Consider the following 20,316-nt stretch of genomic DNA (forward strand, 5'->3'; position numbering starts at 1 on the left):
ACTATTCAGATGATCCAAAAGTTTCTTCAATTCGATGGTTTGCAAGATGATGATCCAAATACTCATTTGGCTAACTTTCTGGAGTACTGTGATACTTTCAAAATTAATGGTGTTTCTGATGATGCCATTCGCTTTCGGTTATTTCCCTTCTTATTGAGGAATAAAGCTAAACAGTGGTTGAACTCTCTACCACGAGAGTCCATCACTATATGGGAGCAAACGACTGAAAAGTTTCTTTTGAAATACTTTCCACCGGCCAAGACGGCAAAGTTGAGGAATGATATCTCTTCTTTTGTGCAAATGGACTTAGAAACCCTATATGATGCATGAGCGAGGTATAAGGATTTATTGAGAAGGTGCCCTCACCATGGGTTACCCTTGTGGTTACAAGTTCAGACTTTTTACAATGGTTTGAACCCCTCAACTAGATAACTGATCGATGCAACCGCTGACGGTACCCTAAATAAAAAAACAACTGAGGAGGCTTATGAGTTCATTGAAGAGATGTCACTGAATAATTACCGGTGGCAAGTCATGAGGACAAAGCTGAAAAAAGTCACCGGTATTTTCAACCTTGACGTGGTCATTATCTAACCTGGTAGAGCTTTTAAACAAAAAAATTGATGGTTTGTATGGTTCTACGCAGGTACATCTGATGATACAGTGCGATACAAATGGAAGAGGGGTGAACAACACAGAATGCCTAGCCTACGACTCTAGCACAACGAACAAACAAGTCAACTATATGGGTAACAATTCTAGACCTTAGACTAATCCTTATAGTAATACTTACAATGTAGGTTGGAGGAACCATCCCAACCTCTCTTGGGGTGGTGAAGGAAACCAAAGACTACAACCCCCTCCAGTCTTTCAACAACCACCTTACCAACAGGAAAAGAAGTCGAACCTTGAGGAAATACTGGCAAAGTTTATTTCGGTGTCAGAAACTCGCTTCTAAAACACTGAAACAACACTTAAAAATCAGCAGGTGTCGACTCAAGGGCTCGAAAATCAAATAGGTCAGCTGACTAAGATGATTTCAGAAATACCACAAGGTAGTTTGCCAAGTAATACCGAAACCAACCCAAGAGAATAACTCCATGCAATCACTATAAGAGATGAAGAAGGTTAGTTGAACATAAACCAGAGCCGAAGAAAGAAATTGTGGTAAGTAAAGGTAAGGTTGAGGTTAGTCACAGTGAACAGAAACCAGCAAGCAAAGAATATAAACGTCGTGTGACATATCCCAACACAACGAAGAAAGACCATACCAATGAGCAATTTGGTAAATTTCTCAAACTCTTGAAAAAGTTACATATGAACTTACCGTTTATTGAAGCTTTTTTGCAGATGCCCGACTCAGTTAAATTTTTAAAAGAGCTTTTAGCAAACAAACAGAAGTTAGATGATACGTCGCACGTGGAGCTAAATGCAGTCTGCTCAACCATTCTACAGAATAAACTACCTAACAAGTTAAAAGATCTAGGGAGTTTTACTATTCCGTGTTTAATTGGTAGTTTAAGTATTAATAATGCTTTGGCTGATTTAAGTGCTAGTATTAATGTTATGCCTTACAAAATGTTAAAGCAACTAGGTCTTGGGAAACCCAAACAAGCTAGGATGATCATCCAATTGGCATATAGAACCATTAGATTTCCTAGGGGTATTGTTGAAAACGTTCTCTTCAAAATCGATAAATTTATATTCCCAGTGGATTTTGTTGTCTTAGACATTGATGAAGATATAGACATGGATAAGGATAGCGACGTCCCTTTAATTTTAGGAAAACCCTTTTTAGTGACTACTAAAACCATTATAGATGTTGGTACAGGTAAGTTGATACTTCATGTAGGTGATGACACGATCAAACTCCAAGCTAGTGACTCTGCTAAGACATCTACTGATCTAAATGGTTACACGAGTTATGTTAATATGAATAATATCGTGGCTAAAACTTATTTATAGGAGACCCCTAGGAAGAACGTGATGGAGCCACATTCTAGGCCACGCGATAAAAATAGAACAAGTCATGAAGAACGAAGACTTCAGATCGATGAACTAGATGAATGGCAGACGCATATTAAGGAGAAATTGAGAATACATGATGAACCAAAGCAACGCCCTGATGAGCACGAGGATGGAACGAACCACTTTAAGGTTGGGGACCAGGTATTGTTAGATGAGAAGGACCCTTGAATTGCCACTTCAGAGCTTAATACAAATAGAGCAACTCCTTTTACGGTACTTCATGCTTTCCCATATGGTACAGTCGAGGTAAAACATTCTAAATTCGACACTTTTAAGGTAAATATTACTCGACTCAGACCATATGTTGATAATAGATTTAATAACGAGAAAGAGGAGTCTCGACCCCGCAAACCACCGTGACCGTGCGAATACGAGGTAAGTCGAGGTTAGACTTTAAATAAGTGCTTCTTGGGAGGCAACCCGAGCATTAACATTCATAATTTACTAAGTTTATTTCATGATATATCTAAATTTAAGTAATTAACAAAAACCCATACCGCCTGGACACATGGGGCGTGTCCCTGGCCGTGTGGCTTCTTTGACTTGGTTTTTAAAATTTGAAAAAAAATCGAGAGTGAGTTACACAGCCTAGTGACAAGACCATGTAACCCACACGGCTTGGACACACGGGCGTGTCCTTGGCCGTGTGGATTCTGGGACTTAATTTTTCCAAAAATCAACAGAGACACGGCCTAACAAAGTCCACATGGGCGTGTGACATAGCCGTGTGGACCACACGGCCTGGACACACATGCGTGTCCTAGGCCGTGTGATAACTAGAGCTTAATTTAAAAAAAGTCAGAGAGTTACACAGGCAAGGCACACCACCGTGTATTCAGTCGCACAGACGTGTGGGAGGCCACACGGGCGTGGGAGAAGTGAACGATAATGCACACGGCTGTGCGACACAGCCCTGCGAACCACATGGCCTGGACACACGAGCATGTCGGAGGCCGTGTAAAGACTGGGCTGAAATGTTAAATCGCACACGGGCTTTACAGAGGCCACACGAGCATGTGACATAGTCGTGTGGCCCAACACGGACCGTTACACAACTGTGTCACCCATAAAACCCCAATCCTTAATTTTCTTTTTACTTTTGTCTTCTTACCCAACTCTCCCAACCCTAGCCGGCGCATCAGCCCCACGCCCCACCGACTAGCCATCAGCCTCTCCTCTGTCGTTTTTTACCCCTAAACTGACCTCCACCGTTCGGCTCTCCTCCTTCACACGACCACCACCCCTTTCCTCCCTCTCCATTCCCTCACCTGAAATTTCTTTTCCCTCTTCCCTCATACATCCCCTCCTTCCCACGACCACAAACCAGCACTCCTAGTCCCTGCCCTTACCTTGCCAAAACCAGCACGCCCTCACGATCCTCACACCGACCTCAACCCCACCAGCTCGACCCACCGCAGTCTGTACTCCCAATAACCACTCTGTCGGTTTCCTCTTTTCATTTTTTTATTACTTCTTTAGTTCTCTTCTTTCTTTATTTGTTCTTTGCTAACTCATCTATTTGTTATTTGTTCTTTTCTTTCTTTCTAATTTACCCTTTAATGATATTTCTAGTTTATGTTAATTGGTTTTTCATTTTAGTATTTTTGTTCTCATTTGATGATATTTTCTTCTATTTGTTGTAGTTAGATTAGATAGCTATTATTCTCATGCTTATTTTTTTATTGATTGCATATTATTATTTCTATTGGATTCTTGATGCTAGTTTTGGTTGACTTTTCTTGTTAACTATGCGTCTTTCTAGTCTTATTGCTCCTTATTAGTTATCCTTATGTTTTCGCATATTGTTTCTTAGTTTGATTATTACCCAAATTCCTTTATCATTTTAGCCCAGATGATAAGTTTAACTTAGATTATTATTTTCTATTAGCCTGCATTTATTCTGTTGATTTATTTATTTATTATTTTTTCACTTTCATGCAAGTTTATTATGACAAACCCACGCGGTAAATCTAATTTTATTTACTTCGAAAAAGTGGAAAGGCTCCGGTGGGACCTCTTCTTTGAGAGCAATTGTCGAGGTTTACCACCATTATCTATGATTCCCAGAGGGCCCTCAGGGGGATCAATTTCATTTACTTCTATAACGACCACTCTGTTTAGGCTGTTGCATTGATTGAGCCACACTAGAGCAAGTCCGATTGGCTGATGATGTGAGTGCGCTTATTACAACAACCCCGTGGGATAGATTTTTCACCATCATCGAGCCCACCTACACGGAGCTCAGCTTAGAGTTCAGCACCACATTTTCGGTCCAGCAGGTCATGTCAGTCCATGACGAGCCAGGCACCATCACCTTTCACCTTAGCGGATTAGTGCAACAGATGAGTGTCCCGGAGTTCGGTGCTGCTTTGGGACTCTACACAGAGGAGTTCATAAGCACCGAGGACTTTCTTCAGCTTCACTGGCATATTCATTACTCACCCTCCCGTTGTTGGACTGATCTTGTGGGCGACCTGACAAACTATGACACGAGTCACTCGAAGGCGACGTCTCTCTCTTCGGCCCTACGGCACCTTCACGCCCTCCTAGCTCATACTTTGATAGGACGGGGAGAGAGCACATGAGTGGTTAGTACTTATGACGCTATTTTCTGTAGAGCATGGCTACCAGACATGTTTTTAATTTCACGTACTTCATCGCACTCGCCTTTTACCATCAAACTGAGCGCCACGAGAAGGGTCCCATCTGTCCAGACCCTTACGTGACTCACCTGGCTCGACACTTCGGTCTTCTCGACACACCGGATTAGTTCTCGACACTTACCCTCGTCGGCTAGATGTCCCCTCAGAGCATCTCGAGCATGATCCACATGAAGATGATCGAGCGGCGACGTAGAATGGACCCCCTTAGTACAAGCTATTCTAGTCTGACGTTCAGCATGACCTAGAGGACTTCACTGATGATATTCCTCCCTACCATGAAGATCCACCTCTATCACCACCTTCGAGTCACAGCCCTACTCATTCTGCTGTGACCTTCGCGGACCTCTCCGAGCGATTTACTCGCTTTAAGCAACAGTGTTTTCAGAGGTTCGACAGCATTGATGCAACTCTACAGTAGATATGCTAGCATCTCCACATCTCCTCTCTAGCGCCACTGGCTCGCGACATTGATCAGTCTGATGATGAGAACCATTGAGTCCATTTGTCTTTAGATTTATTTTTATTTTTATTTTTATTTTTATTTTTATTTTATTTTATCCTTATATTTTAAACTATATTTTTCTTTTCAATAATTGTTCTTAATCGAGTTTTAATCATTTGATCCTCTTCAGTATTTGTGTTTATCTTCTTATCAATTGCTCAGAATCATGCACTCCCTCTACATTTATCTACAATTCTGCTTTTCACTATTTTGGGACTTTCATCCATTATTCAGGGTAGTTTCAATTTTTCCCCTCTCTTATGATATTCTGTTTAATTATGATTATATTTGTTTGTACATTAAGGACAATGTACATCTTAAGTGTGGGGAGGTTATTTATATGATTATTTGAAAATCCCTTAATTATGCCTGTGTTCAAATAATTTTCTCATAACACTATTAGAATGAATTCTTATCGATTTATGATTCTTATTGATATGTTTTAGATTAAATTCATAGGTATTTGTGCATTGATGGCTTGAACTTTAAAACACTAGAGAATCAAGCATGATAAGTCTATTTTCAGAATTAAAAATTTTAGGTTGTTTCCCTAAATTGAAGTATTACCTTGAAGTTTGAGATTTGCAAGATTAACATCAATACCATAATTTTTGTGAGATTTTGAGCCTTTAGAGCATACACTTTTCTTGCTCACTCTATTATTGGTTATGAGTGTGTCAATACTGATTGGTCATTCTAGAACTTGCATCGATTATACATGTTGATACCACATCTTTGATTTGATATACTGAGATGATAAGGGCATCTAGGTTTTAACCTATTTATCCCATAAGCCTACCTTCATAATTAACCCTTAGTGAACCCCTTTTAAGCCTAACAAACCGTTTCTTGATTTACCCATTAATATTAACCCATAACTCTCTTTTTTTTTTATTCATTGATAATTGTTTCTCGTTTTATCGACTCCCTTTTTTGTCAAGATTTGATTTGGTTAGTTGCTTAACTATGTTCTTTTGTTTTAGTTGTTAAATTTTCTCTTATTATCTATTGTTCTAAAAAAAACATTTATGTTGATTATTACTAGTTCTATGTTTTTGAGCTTAAGTAGTTAATTTCATACTTTGAAAAGAAGCTCGTGTTTTTCTTTAATAATTTTGATTGATGTAACTATTCAGTATTAGCTTATTTTTCTAGTCAGGTGATTTATCAATTCGATCTCGATTCTAACCTTTTTTTTATCCTTTATCCACACCTTTAACCCAAGCCCGATTAAAACCCTTTAAAGACCTTTTGATTTGTGTATCATCTCATTTATAGTGGTGGAGATTTGATTTTCATGCAAGACTATGGTAATAACTTTTCATGTTTGACTTTTGAGTGCTTAATCTTTGAACCTTAAATACTTTAAGTGATTGATAGAATCTTTAGTGGGGATGTCAATTCTTGTAGATTTTGAAACAAAGGCAATTGTTTAGATAAGGGGAAATACCTATGTTTTCATGCTTTAAAAATGTTTGACTTGGATTGTTCTGAATCTTTAGTGCTTTTTTAGTTGGATTATCAATGTGTAATTACTTGAGAATTATGATAAAACATTATTGATGAGAATTATGAATTGGGAAAGTTTAATTCTATTTGTGAGTTGAGGATTTTGCTTGAGGACAAGCAAACTCTTAAATGTGGGGATATTTGATAAACCATAAAAGTAACACATTTTAATCCCATACTTAGCATGTTTTTGGATGATTTATTATATAATTTAGTGAATTTGATGCTCCTAATCCTTTAATTTCATGTTTCTATACTTAGGTGAGCATAGGGGAACAAAAGGAGAAGAAAACGGCTGATTTAAAGATCCACACGGCCAAGACCATTTTCACACGGGCTGGTCACATGCCCATGTGGCAGACCATGTCGATATCGGTCCATGTTTCCTAAACACGCAAAAAAAGCCAATTTTTAGGGTTTTGAACATTCTAAAGTCTATAAATACACACTAAAAGAGGACCTACGAGGACACAAGGAGTAGAAAGCAGAAATTACTCGAAGAAAGTAGTTGGAATCATCTCAAAAGCAGATCCACTTCAAGATTGAAGATATCCATTCAAATTTATCTCGAAGTTTATTTGGGTTTTTTGTGTCTTGTTGTTTTTCTAAATTTGAGATGTTTTCCTTTTACATTATGAACTAAACTCCCTAAATACCTAGGGAGGATGAAACCTATAATGGATCTTATTATTTAATTATCTATATTACACGATAAATACTTGTTCTTGTTCTTAATTATGTCTTCTTAATCCTTGCCTTAATATTTTCAGGATATTAATCCAAGTTTGATGTGCTTCCTGTTTAAGAGTAGATCTAGCATAATTGAGCGGAGTTGATTGCAATCCTAGAAATAGGACGACATAAATCTACCGGATTAAAGTCAAATCTAATAGGGGAATCCATAGATCGAGTTAATGTGACAATAGGGGTTTTAATTAGAAAGAGATTTCAATTAATCAACCTAGAGTCAGTTGTTCTTAGTCTCAAAAAAGATATTAACATATTTTAGGGATTTCTACGGATCAAGACAAGTGAATAAATCATTTGATTTAGAGTCAAAATAATAAGTGAAGTCTAGGTGGATTCTTTCCTAGGTATTGTCTCTCTCATAAGCTTTCTTCGATTATTTTCTCAATTCGATCTCTGTCACGTTCATAGCTAATTAGTTTAATTTTAGATTAAAACACCTCCTTTAATTATTAGGCTAAATAATAGAAAGATAGTTATTACTAGTACTTTTAGTCCTTGTAGATACGATATTCCAGACTCACCATAGCTATACTACCATTCCATAGGTGCGCTTGCCTTTGTCGTATTTTAGTTAGTTCGTGACGTCATCAATAACATGCTTCCTTCAAATTGGAAATTTGCCTAAACACACACACTCAATCAAGCAAGTTAGTTCAAGCGAAGAGATAATATCAAGAAACTCATAAGAGTTTTACTCAGAGAGCTCATAGAGCTTATCAGATATCTCCGAAGAGATAATATCAGGGAGCACCGGATAAGGTAACAGGGAGTTCAAGCGAGCCATGTCAGGAAACTCATAAGAGTTCATATCAGGACACTCACATAGAGCTGCATTTATGTCCGCATTATATGCTGGATCACAACTGATCGAAATGTGTAACAGGATGCTCACAAAGAGCTGCAGTAGTGCGCAACACATGTTAAATCACTATCGATCAGGATGCTCGCAAGAACTACATATCAGGATGCTCGAGAGGGCTATATCGGGATTACTCATCCGAGCTAAATCCTGTCTGCAACATATGCAGATCCACATTCTATTACGGGAAATTTCACGTATCCATCGAATTTTATTATTTAAATAGAACTTAACACTTTATTAACATTTCCGATCATGTGATCATTCATGTATTTATAATATTCATATAAATCAAATAAGCATATATCTTATTCAAACCAAATACAACATTCAATTCAAACATGTTAACATGCATAATTAAGTTACACGAACTTACCTCAACACTTGTTCGTGTATATTAATCTACTAATCTGAAACTTTTTGTTTCCCTCGATCCAATTCCATATTTGGCCTTTTCAAATTTATAAAAATGAATTTAATAATCAATTTATCACAATTCATATTCAATTTGACTCAATTTACATCCTAGGCAAAATTACTATTTTGCCCCTAAACTTCTCATAAATGACAATTTCATCCCTAGTGAAATTCATGAAATTTAATCCTTATTCCAAGCCTAACCAAAATTTTAATATTACTTTTACAGCATATGTATTTCACAAAATTCAAATTTTTTCTACAACTTTTACATATTTACAATTTAGTCCCTAATCATAATTTCATCAAAATTCCCTTTGTAAAAGATGTTTATTTATCAACAACCTTTCATTTTCTACCATAAATTTTAAATTTTCGGCATATTCATCCATGGAAAAATTTCTATACTTAGATAACTTTTCAAATTAATCCCCAAAATAGATAAATTAGACTATACCGATCTCAAAAACATAAAAATTACTAAAAATAGAACAAGAATACTTACCCAATCTAGATCTGGCCGTAACGTATAGGCCAAGTTTGGGGTGTTACATTTCATATGCTTCGATAATTGAAAGCCTTATGTATGTGATGCTTTACACACGTCTAGATGTCTGTTTCACAAATGGTTAGTTGATGTCAGGTGAATCCTGGTCTCTAGCATTAGAAAATATGACACGTAATTATGATAAATTATACAAAGCATGTAATAAGGTGAACTTTGACACGTAAGAGTTAAGATGAAAATTGAAAATTTTCTTTAAATTAAATTATGATGATATGATAAATTATACAAAGCACGTAATAAGGTGAAATTTGACACGTAAGAGTTAAACAAAAATTGAAAATTTTCTTTAAATTAAATTTACACCAAGAAAATATTAAGAAATTTTAGCTTTTTATTGTTTTCCTATTTTATTAATTTAATCCATTTTTTTATAAAATATCAAATTTAAACTTTAATATTTAGATATTTTAAAAACTCAAAAGATTTATTATAAATATTAAGGTTGAAGTTCAAAAGCTGTTGTACAAAAATTGGTTGCAATTTGATTGATGCTCCAAATTTCAAAATTAATTATACTGGAAAATTGAGCACATTTATTTTTTTTTCCAAACTCATTCTAACATCACGTTTTTCATTGGGACGAAACCAAAATAACTTTTTAGGGGTCTAATGAAATATAGTCTACATTTTTATAATTTTTAAAAGATTAAATTGAATCTTTATAATTTTATACGGTAAAATTTTATCTTTATTAATTTAAAATTTAAAAATTTTTAAAAGGCCTAAATAATAATTTTTTATTTTAGAGGGGCCGGGCCTTGCCAGCCCTCTAGATCCGCTTTTGGTTTCTCATAATTAGTATTGAAAGCTACATAGACATAAAATTTAAGAAAAACTCTATTATTTTTTAACACAAAATAAAGTTAATAAGTGTTTTAAAATTTTATTTCGGAGATGTTTTATTTGTTTTATTTTACTAAAAGAAAGTTTTAAAATATTGGAATTGATTTTAAGAGCGAGTAAAATTCGATTCTATTTTTAAAAAAAATTGAATTTCAAGTTATTTTGGTTCTTTAGTCAATTTGAATAGGTAATTCAAGTTCAGGTCGAGATGTATTTTTACAATTTGAATAATTCGAATAACTCAAATAATAGATTGATAAAAATATTTTTTTAATCTCTATTCAATTTTAGAAATAAACAATTTGATCACTCCCGATAAAAATTAAGAAAAAGAATGAAAAATAATTTGTAAAAACCCAAAGACGAATAATGGTGGTTAAGGCATGTGATTAGAGCAAAACAAATATTTGCATATCTAAAGTGGTGAAATTATAGTTGAGGTCATTAATTTGAGTTTACTTTGCTTTGCGGTCTTCAAATAATTGAAGGAAAGAATAGAGATTAATTTTATTAGTCGTGAAATAAAGATTGTGGGTTTCTTCGCTAATGGGATTGATGAATTTGTTACTTTATATGATGGATAATTCATTATCAAGATTCTTCACAACACTTTCACTTTCGGTAGTGGGACAGCCATTGTCCATGAACTATTCATGCCCTTACTTTTTACTATTTTTACCTTACCTGCTTCCTTTGCTTACTTATGGTGTATGAATACCACCTTTTTTATTATTGGTTTTCCTCCCTTGATTTATCTTAACATTTGAAATAAATTTATTTTTAGACTTTTTTTTTATTTTGTTTGGTTTTTTAATAGGAGAAGTATTTTCAACCTTTGTTTGTTACACTATTGTTAGTATTGCCAAACATTATAAAAGAATAAGAAATAAATATAAAAAAATAAATAAAAGAGGGAGAAACAATGTAAAGGAAAATAAAAGAATTAAAATTTATCTTTAAAAGGTTATATGACGTGGCATTCTATAATTGGTTGGAATTTTTCAACGGATATAACAATTTGGTGTAAAATGGGTAACAAAAGAATAGTTTATGTACCACTTGTGATTAAAAAAAAGTTTAGATATCAACTTGGGGAAAAAAGAGTATTATTTAGGTACTAATTTGTCGGTTAAGCCTTTTTTAAATAGATTTAATGGTTTGATTAATGGAGATACAAATTTAAGGGGGAGAAGAAGTTTATGTACCACTTGTGCCAAAAAATGTTTAAGCACGAAGATAAAAAAAATAACATAATTTAAATATTAATTTGTGGGTTAAGACAATGTAACGCTTAGAAAAAATATTAGGAAAATATTTTTAATAAAGGTTGTTCTATTTCGTAAATGGGATTATGTTTTTTTATTATAAAATATAACTTGTTAATATCAAGTGAAAATATTTTTCCTTTGGTAAATTTGTGTAAAACAAATATATTGACGTCAGCATCACACATATGATAATATATTGAATAATTTTTTCAAATGTTCACACAACTTTAAAAATTTTCATTGTGTAAACTTCCTTTACATCATTGTGTCTTCTACTGACAATCACTTTTTTTTTTAGCCTTAAAGCTAATGTCTTTTATCTTCCGCTAATTAATGATATTTTAAATAAAATACCCTCTTATCTATAATTTTTAAATTTTTAAATTTTAAATGGTAATTATTTTTATACAATATTAGTAGGAATGGGAGTAATATGGTTCGAACTTGTACCAAACAGATGTTTAACAAGAATTTTAACTGCCTCTCCATTCAGGTCAAGACTTCAAGTGATAATTGTTAAATTTATTAGGTTAAAGTTATGCAATTTTTAAAATTGGATGAGACAAATATATTAGGGTAAACTATACCAATAGTGATGGTTAAGGCATGTAATTTGAGTTTACTTTGCTTTGCTCTCCTCAAATAATTGAAGGAAAGAAAAGAGAGTAATTAATTATGGAGATTGTCTGTTTCTTCACCACTTTTTAGGTCTTGTTGATGAATTTCTTACTTTTTATTATTTTTATGATGAATAATTAATTATGAATTAAGAGTCTTCACCACTTTCACTTTCGCTACTGGGACAGCCATTCTCCATGCTCTTACTTTTTAGTTTTTACTATTTTTACCTTACCTGCTTCCTTTGCTTACTTATCGTCTATAAATATCACCTAATATAAATTTTAAGAATTAAATAAGGTATTATCAATTTAATGGTGGGTGATTAAAATTAGGAACATGAGTATAATTGTGTGATTATTGGTATAGTTTACTCTAATTTATTTGTCGTGTTAATTTTTAAAATAGCATAAATTAACTTAATGAATTTAATAATTACCATTTGAAGGCTTGACTTGAATGGAGCAATGGTTAAAATTCTTATCAGACACATATTTAATATGATTCAGGACCTTGTATCAAAAAATTAAAAACTAAAAATAATAAAAATAAAGTATAAAAATTAAATATGGAACTTAAAAAGTAGGGTAAACTATCAAAATAGTCACTTTTGTTTGCCTCAAGTTATATTTTAGTCATTTGTATTTGAAATATTAGATTGTGTTGTAATATTTTAGTCATTGAGCCGTTAATTATTGTTAACGGTATAATAGTAACACTAAATCATCATTTTAAACAAAAAATTTAGGTTAAATTCTACAATTGGTCCTTATATTTTTTTCATTTCGAATAATTTAATTTTTTCTTTTATGTTCTTTTAACTTGCCTTTTTTTCTCCTTTTTTTTGTTTTCTTTTGTTTCTCCCTCTGTTTTCCTCCTTTCTCCATTTCTTTTAATGTAGTTTTTCTATATTTTCCATTTGTTAAAACTAATCTAGAAGTTCGCCTCACACAAAAAAAATTAAACTATTCAAAAAAAATAAAAGTGTAAGGACTAATTTTAATAAATGGAAAACATAGAAAAACTACGTTAAAAGAAATAGAGAAGGGAGGAAAACAGTGGGAAAAGAAAAAAAATTGAAGTTAATAGAACGTAAAAGAAAAAATTAAATTGCTCAAAATAATATATATATATAGGGATCAATTGTATAAATTAACCTAAAATTTTTGTTTGAAATGATAATTTAATGTGCCATGTGAGCTTACCGTTACACCGTTGACAGCTCATTGACTAAAATGTTACAATGCAATAATGTAAGTGATTAAAACATAACATTTTAAACATAAATAATTAAAATGTAACTCGAAATAAACAAAAATAACTATTTTAATAGTTTACTCTAAAAATTAATAATAGAATTTATCCATAGATAAGAGTTCGATAAAGTCTTACTTTTTGGAGTATTTTCTTTACAATATCCTTAATAAATTAGTGGAAGATAAAGACATCCTCTTTAACTATTTTAATAGTTTACTCTAAAAATTAATAATAGAATTTATCCATAGATAAGAGTTCGATAAAGTCTTACTTTTTGGAGTATTTTCTTTACAATATCCTTAATAAATTAGTGGAAGATAAAGACATCCTCTTTATCTTTATTTGGAGTTGTTGGTTGAAAAAAAAAATGATTGTTGGTAGAAGACAAATGATGTAAAGGAAGTTTTCTAAATCTACTTTAAAAAAACTAGAAAATTATATATAAACTTTAAAAAAGATTATGGTTTTTGTTTATGGTGCTAAACATAATTTATCACTTCAAATCTTCAATACCTTTGCCATCTAAAATATCATTATTTTGAATAGGTTTAACTCATTGGTTTTTTAAATTATACTTTTTTTTTATTTTGGTATTTATTTTTTTTTGTTATAAGTGCTAAATAAATTACTTTTTATTTTCTAAGTTGATACTTTTTTTTAGTCAATAAGCAATTAAACTGTTAATTCTATTTTTTTTAAATGCTTAACCTATAAAATGATACCTAAGCTTCGTCATTTTTCCCATTGTGGTATTTAAAAAAAAATTTGGTCCCTACCTAAACTATTTTTTATTCAAATCTACTATTAGGCAAACTATTTAGTGTGTATAAATATATATATATATATATATATATTAAAAATAACTAATTAAAATTTGCCATGTGCCAAAAAAAGATTAAAAAAATATTATGTTCTTTATGTAAATTTAAAAATATTAAAATTTCATAAAAATTAAAAAAAAAATAGAGAGAATTGATTCAACTAGTTTTTTTTAGCTTGGTTCAACTGATTTGTATTGGTTCGCGAGTCAACTAGTTCAATTCCTATCTCCGGACTAATTTGCTATCCAATTGACTGATCAGCTATAGTTTTAAAGACACTAGTTTTGATCAATGGAAGAATTTTTTCGATCCTATCAGGTCGAGCAAGGAGGCAATGAAGTTCAAAAACAAAATTAATTGCCCACGTTTCAACCTCGTGTGGGTCAATTTCAAAGATTGTTGGCATTGCCAAATATTATAAAGGAATAGAAAAGAAGTATAAAACATAAATAAAAGAGAGAGAAACAATGTAAAAGAAGATAAAATAATTAAAATTTTACTTTTTTAAGTTTATATGACATGACAATCTCTAGTTGGTTGGAAGGAATTTTTTTTAACCAGTATAATATTTTGGTATAAAATAGGTATCAAAACAATAATTTGTGTACCACTTGTGAATAAAGAAAGTTTAGATACTAACTTGAGGGGGAAAAAAAAAGAGAGAGAGTATTGTTTAGGTACTAATTTCTGGGCTATGCCTTCTTTTAAATAAACTTAATGGTTTGACTAACAGAGGTATGAGATATGATAATATATTGGGTAAATTATATAAATGATTATTTAACTTTATAAATTTTAAATTTAGGCACTAATATTTAAATTTGTTCCTATTTTGCTCATCCGAAATGAAATGGATAACAAAAGTCTTTTTTTTAATTGATATAATAATATATTTAGCCTTCAATACTTATAAATTCTATCAATACTTACATTAGTGCCTAAATTTAAAAAAAAAAAGTTAGATGACCAAAACAGGAACATGAACATAGTTGGGTGATCATTAATATAGTTCACCCTAATATATTTGTCACATCAAATTTTAAAAACAGTATAACTTAATCTAAAGAATTTAACAATTATCATTTAAAGTTTTTACTTGAATGGAGCGACGTTAAAACTCTTGTTAGGCATCTATTTTGTATGGATTTGAATCGTGTTACTCTCATTTTCTACTCAAATATGGTATTCAAAAAATAACGACCATTTAAAATTTTAAAATTCAAAAAATTAAAAATTAAAAATAATAAAATTAAAGAAAAACTAATAATAGAATTTAACCATATATATATATATAAAAGAGTTTAATAAAGTCTTGCTTTTGGAGCATTTTATTTACAATATCCTTAATTAGTGGAAGATAAAGGCATCCTCTTTATTTGGAGTTGTTGGTTTCACTTTAGTTTTTTAAGGAAAAAAAAAGTAATTATTGGTAGAAGACACAATAATGTAAAGGAAGTTTTGTATAAAACAAAGCAACTTTCCATATTTATCTCTAGAAAGAATTCTGATTTTTTTTTATTTTATGTATTTTAAAAAATAAAAGTATACTTTTAATTTTTTGGAAAGTTTTTAGAACTTTTCATTTTTTATTTTTTTAATATTTTCTGATTTTTTGAAATTCTTCTGTATTTTATCTATTTTTAAGAACAGTTTTTTTAAAAAAAAATGGGAATTTTATATGACTTTCCATATTTTTCTGATTTGTTAAATTTTTTTGAGTTTTTTTTGTTTGATTTTTTTGTATTTTCACTTTTTTGGTATTTTATGTATTTTTTAAAAATAAAAGTAAATATTTTTTTTTTTAAATTTTGGGAATTTGATATAAATTTTTATTTTTTATTTTTAAAAAATTGAGAATTTTCTCAAAATTTTTCTTTTTTTTTTGTTTTTCCCATTTTTGATTTTTTAAATTTATTTTAAGAAAATAAGAATTAAAAGACGTACCATATCATTTTTTTAATGCCATTAACAGTTGAGGTAAAATAATTCATAGCTGTATCAAAGTAATTAGTGGAATTCACTTTTTTATGTTTATTTATTTTATTTTTATTTTTAGAATAAAATATTTATTAAAAGAAAACACAATGATGTGGAGGAAGTTCTTTAAATTCAAAAGATAAGCATTAAGAAAAACTAAACACAAAAAAGAAAAAGAGGGTTTTGGATGATTATTTTATTTAAAAAGAAATTATGATATTTATTTATATTGCTAAAGATTATTTATCACTTCAAGTCTTCAATAGCTTTGCTATCTAAAAAATATCAATATTTTGAATAGGCTTAATTTATCAGTTGATATTTAAATTATTTTTTTTTCTCAACTTAGTACTTAAACTGTTTTTTTAGTCATAAATGGTACATAAACTTATTTTTTCTCTAAGATTATCCCTAATTAAAAAGGAGTCATCAGAAATGAAATTCTAAATGACTTTGACATTAACTAAATTATCAACCTTACTGTAATAACTAGACTTGTCTCTCCAATCATGGATGTTTTTATCCGTACCATTTCTAGTCGAGTCTTTGTTTACACTAGTATTTTCAAGTTTTGTTGGTCAAACAATCAGTCAAACCATTAAGTCTATTTTTTTAATAAAGCTTAACCCATAAATTGGTATCTCGACTTTGTCATTTTTCCCATGTTGGTACCTAAAATTTTTTTGGTCATAAGTGCTATCTAAACTATTTTTTCTTCAAGTTGATATATTTGTTGTTAGACAGACCGTTAAGTCTACTATTAAAAAAGATAACAAATTATGTAACCTCTTCAACCCAGCCTAAACATTAGACCCAAATTCGGGAGATCACACTAGCCATCGAAGTGAACTACCCTGATTTCAAAAATAGACATTTTAAAGCATTTGTTTAGTTTAGTAGAAAATTTAGTTAAATCTTCAAAACCTTTATTAAGATATAGCAATGGAAAAGTGAAAGTGGTTGTTTTTAAATAAATATCAAGGTTTCATGCATAGCTTATTCATAATCATATCTTATTATCCTAAAATAAAATTAAATGTCATGCCAAAATAAAACTTCAAACCTTAAGTCTCATGTCACAGTTTGAAATATAATATCACAATCTTTGAATAATGAAATATCAAATATATATCTAAAAATATTTAGAAATTTCGACCCGACTCCCTCCGGCTGCTGCGTCTGTGTCCTAACCTGGTGAGTTATCTGTAATGAAAATTAAAGGGGAGTAAGTTATGACACTCAATTTGAGTTCCATCACAAGTGAATTAGTGCCAAACAATAATCCAAGTATATATAACCGTGTCGTAGGCCATGTGCCAAATCGTGTTACATACTGACCTGAGACAAATGGTCGTATCTCAAATCGTGTGTGGCACATAGTCATGTGATAGCCCGTGTGTCAAACCATGTGCTCCATATTTAACCCCTAAAACAAGCCAATTCAAACACCATTTCTTACACAATAAGAGACACCATAATTAGCCTATTCCACATGGTTAAAAAGCACATTCAAAACACCAAATATATGCCAAATATTTAGCCATCCTATGTCTAACCAATATTCCATCAAAAGGTACCTCAATTCACACACCAATTTAATTAAAGAACAGAGTTACAATTTCACACCTTAAACACATAACATTTATACCCAAAAGACCATTTCATTCTAATGCTACACCACCATAACTAATTACCACTTTAAAAGCATAACCAAAATGACCATAACCATATAAGTTTAAACATTTACAAACCAAATCAAACCATATATATACAAGTAGATACAAGCAAAGCCAAAACACACCATATTAACAATTAGTGCTTAGTAAGCTTGTATAAAGAAAATTTTAACTTATCGAATCAATAATTACATGAATAAATCATTCAAGCATTGTTCATTACCCTAAATGCACATTTCTTCCTAACCACACCACTTCACAATTTAGTAATTATATATATATATAAAAGAACATATTAATCATAACAACATGTAACATATCACGAATAATATTTCAATATACAAATCATCAGTCACATATTCAATCATCTCCCTTTTCAATTCAAATGTACATAACCATTCTATATCACATAACAAACCTATCCTTAATAGTTCATTCGAATGATACCCAAGTACATCCTTTTAATTTGTTATCCTTTTCCAATACATCTTTTTCAACCTTTTCATTTTTCTGGAAATACCAAATATAATGTCATGGTATCTTTCAACCGTGGTATTTTCCGTTTCGAGTATAATACCATGAGGTATTTCAATTACAATCCTTTTCTTTCCTCAAATCAAGACAATCTTGAACACCAATACATATATAAAGATATCAATTAATCTTATGAATTCAAATGTAATACTTTACAATGAAATACGAACTTACCTCAATTACAACTGTTGTTACAATAAAGTCGAGAACTAATCTGAGACTTTCACTTTCCCTCGATTCAAGTCCGGTTGATTCTTTTCTTGATCTAAATAATAATTTTATTCAATTAAATAATTCAAATAGCTTAATATCATTAATTCTAGCTTATAACCCACTTTAATGTAAATTTATGAAATTACACTAACATTTTAACTTTTATGCAATTTAGCTCCTAAACCCGAACTTGCAAATTAACCATAATTAATAAAATTTCATGCTTTCTGATTTTCAAGGGTTCCTTAATAACCTATATTTATCAAAATTTCACATTAAATCTAATGAATTTACTATTTAAAAAATTTAATCCCTAATACTCAAAATCAATTAACAAAATAAGCTTATTCATCAATCAAACTTAGTAATCTATCAACTAAATTCATAAACACTACAAACTTATTCATGGTAAGTCCCTAGACTTTTAACAACGTTACAAGTTGACCACGAGCTAGCTAGATTAAGCTAATACAAGTTGAAAAACATAAAAATTACCAAAAAACGGGACTAGAATCACTCACATGCAAACTCAATTGTGAACTGAAATTTCCAAGCTCTTCAATGGGTTTCGGCCAAAAAAATGAAGAAAGACGAAGAACATGTTCATTCATCTTTTGTTTAAGTCATTTAATTTACTAAATTATTATATTAACCTTACAAAAAATTAACAAATTTCTTAAACCGTCCACTAATTTTACTAAAGGTTTATTCAACAATTAAGCCCTCCAACTAAAGAATCTAAGATCAATTTAATACCTTTATCTAATAAACAATAACTTTTGAAATAGTTACACTTTAATCCTTCTTACTTAATTAACTATCTAAACTTTAAAATTTATTAACCAAATTTTAATACGACCCTAATAAATACTTGTAAACATTAAAATACTAACTCACTAATCGAAATCGTGGTCCAGAAACTACTATTTCTGACACTACTGAAAATAAATTGTTACAAAATAGTTGTTAAAGCAAAGCTATAGGCCTTGAAAGATGTACTTTTAATGGCTAGGGATCTTAACATTACTAATATTGAAATTGAAGTGGATGCTACTACCATTATTCATTTCATGTCTACTGATGAAGTCTGTAACTTATATTTATCCCCTCTGTGGGATGCTCCTCCATATTATAATTTCTAAGAAACTCAGGCACGCATTTTCAGGAAGAAAATTGGTGTGTTGACATGCTAGCATGACTTGGAAGTAACTTTCAACCTAACTTGTCTTGTCTACAATTGATGCTTCATCAATTCGAAATTTATTTTGTTTATGTTATACAATAAATTTGAAATGGATATAAATATTTAATATTGGATATTCATTATTCAAATTGGATTTAGATAAATCTATGTTACCTATATTATTTTATATTTATATATTATGAAATTTAAAATACATAAAAATTAAATCAATATTAATAAATAATATTATAATGTAAACATTTAAAAATTCAAAATATCTATATATAAGATTTTAATAATTAAAAATATTAAATATTAAATTAAAAATAATATAAATATTTCAAAAAAATGATATGGATGGGATAAAAACAGGTCCATCGGATAAACATAAAAAAAATGTTGAATTTGGGCAGTTTTGACAAGGATTTGTTTTGTTGATTATTTTGATTCATTATCTGTTTTTAAATATTCAAACCAACTCTACCAAAAAATTTAACTTAATTTAATATTTTTAATTATTTAAAATATATAATATCGAAATTATTTTTTTGAAAAAGAAACGGGTCGATTTTATTTTGAAAACGAAAATGTGGGAATCACCACCAATCCTTTTTTGTCTAGGTGTGATCG

General features: G+C 30.7%; 1 non-coding gene across 1 annotated transcript; it reads right to left on the reverse strand.

Moving 5' to 3' along the window:
- Nucleotides 1-267: 267 nt before the first annotated feature.
- On the reverse strand, nt 268-374 carry LOC121228388 (small nucleolar RNA R71). Its single transcript, XR_005925964.1, has one exon. It is a non-coding gene; the product is annotated as a small nucleolar RNA R71 (small nucleolar RNA).
- Between the last annotated feature and the right edge of the window lie 19,942 nt (nt 375-20,316).

The sequence above is a fragment of the Gossypium hirsutum genome, chromosome A04 (genome assembly GCF_007990345.1).
Source record: "Gossypium hirsutum isolate 1008001.06 chromosome A04, Gossypium_hirsutum_v2.1, whole genome shotgun sequence".
In the NCBI taxonomy this organism is placed as follows: Eukaryota; Viridiplantae; Streptophyta; class Magnoliopsida; order Malvales; family Malvaceae; genus Gossypium; species Gossypium hirsutum.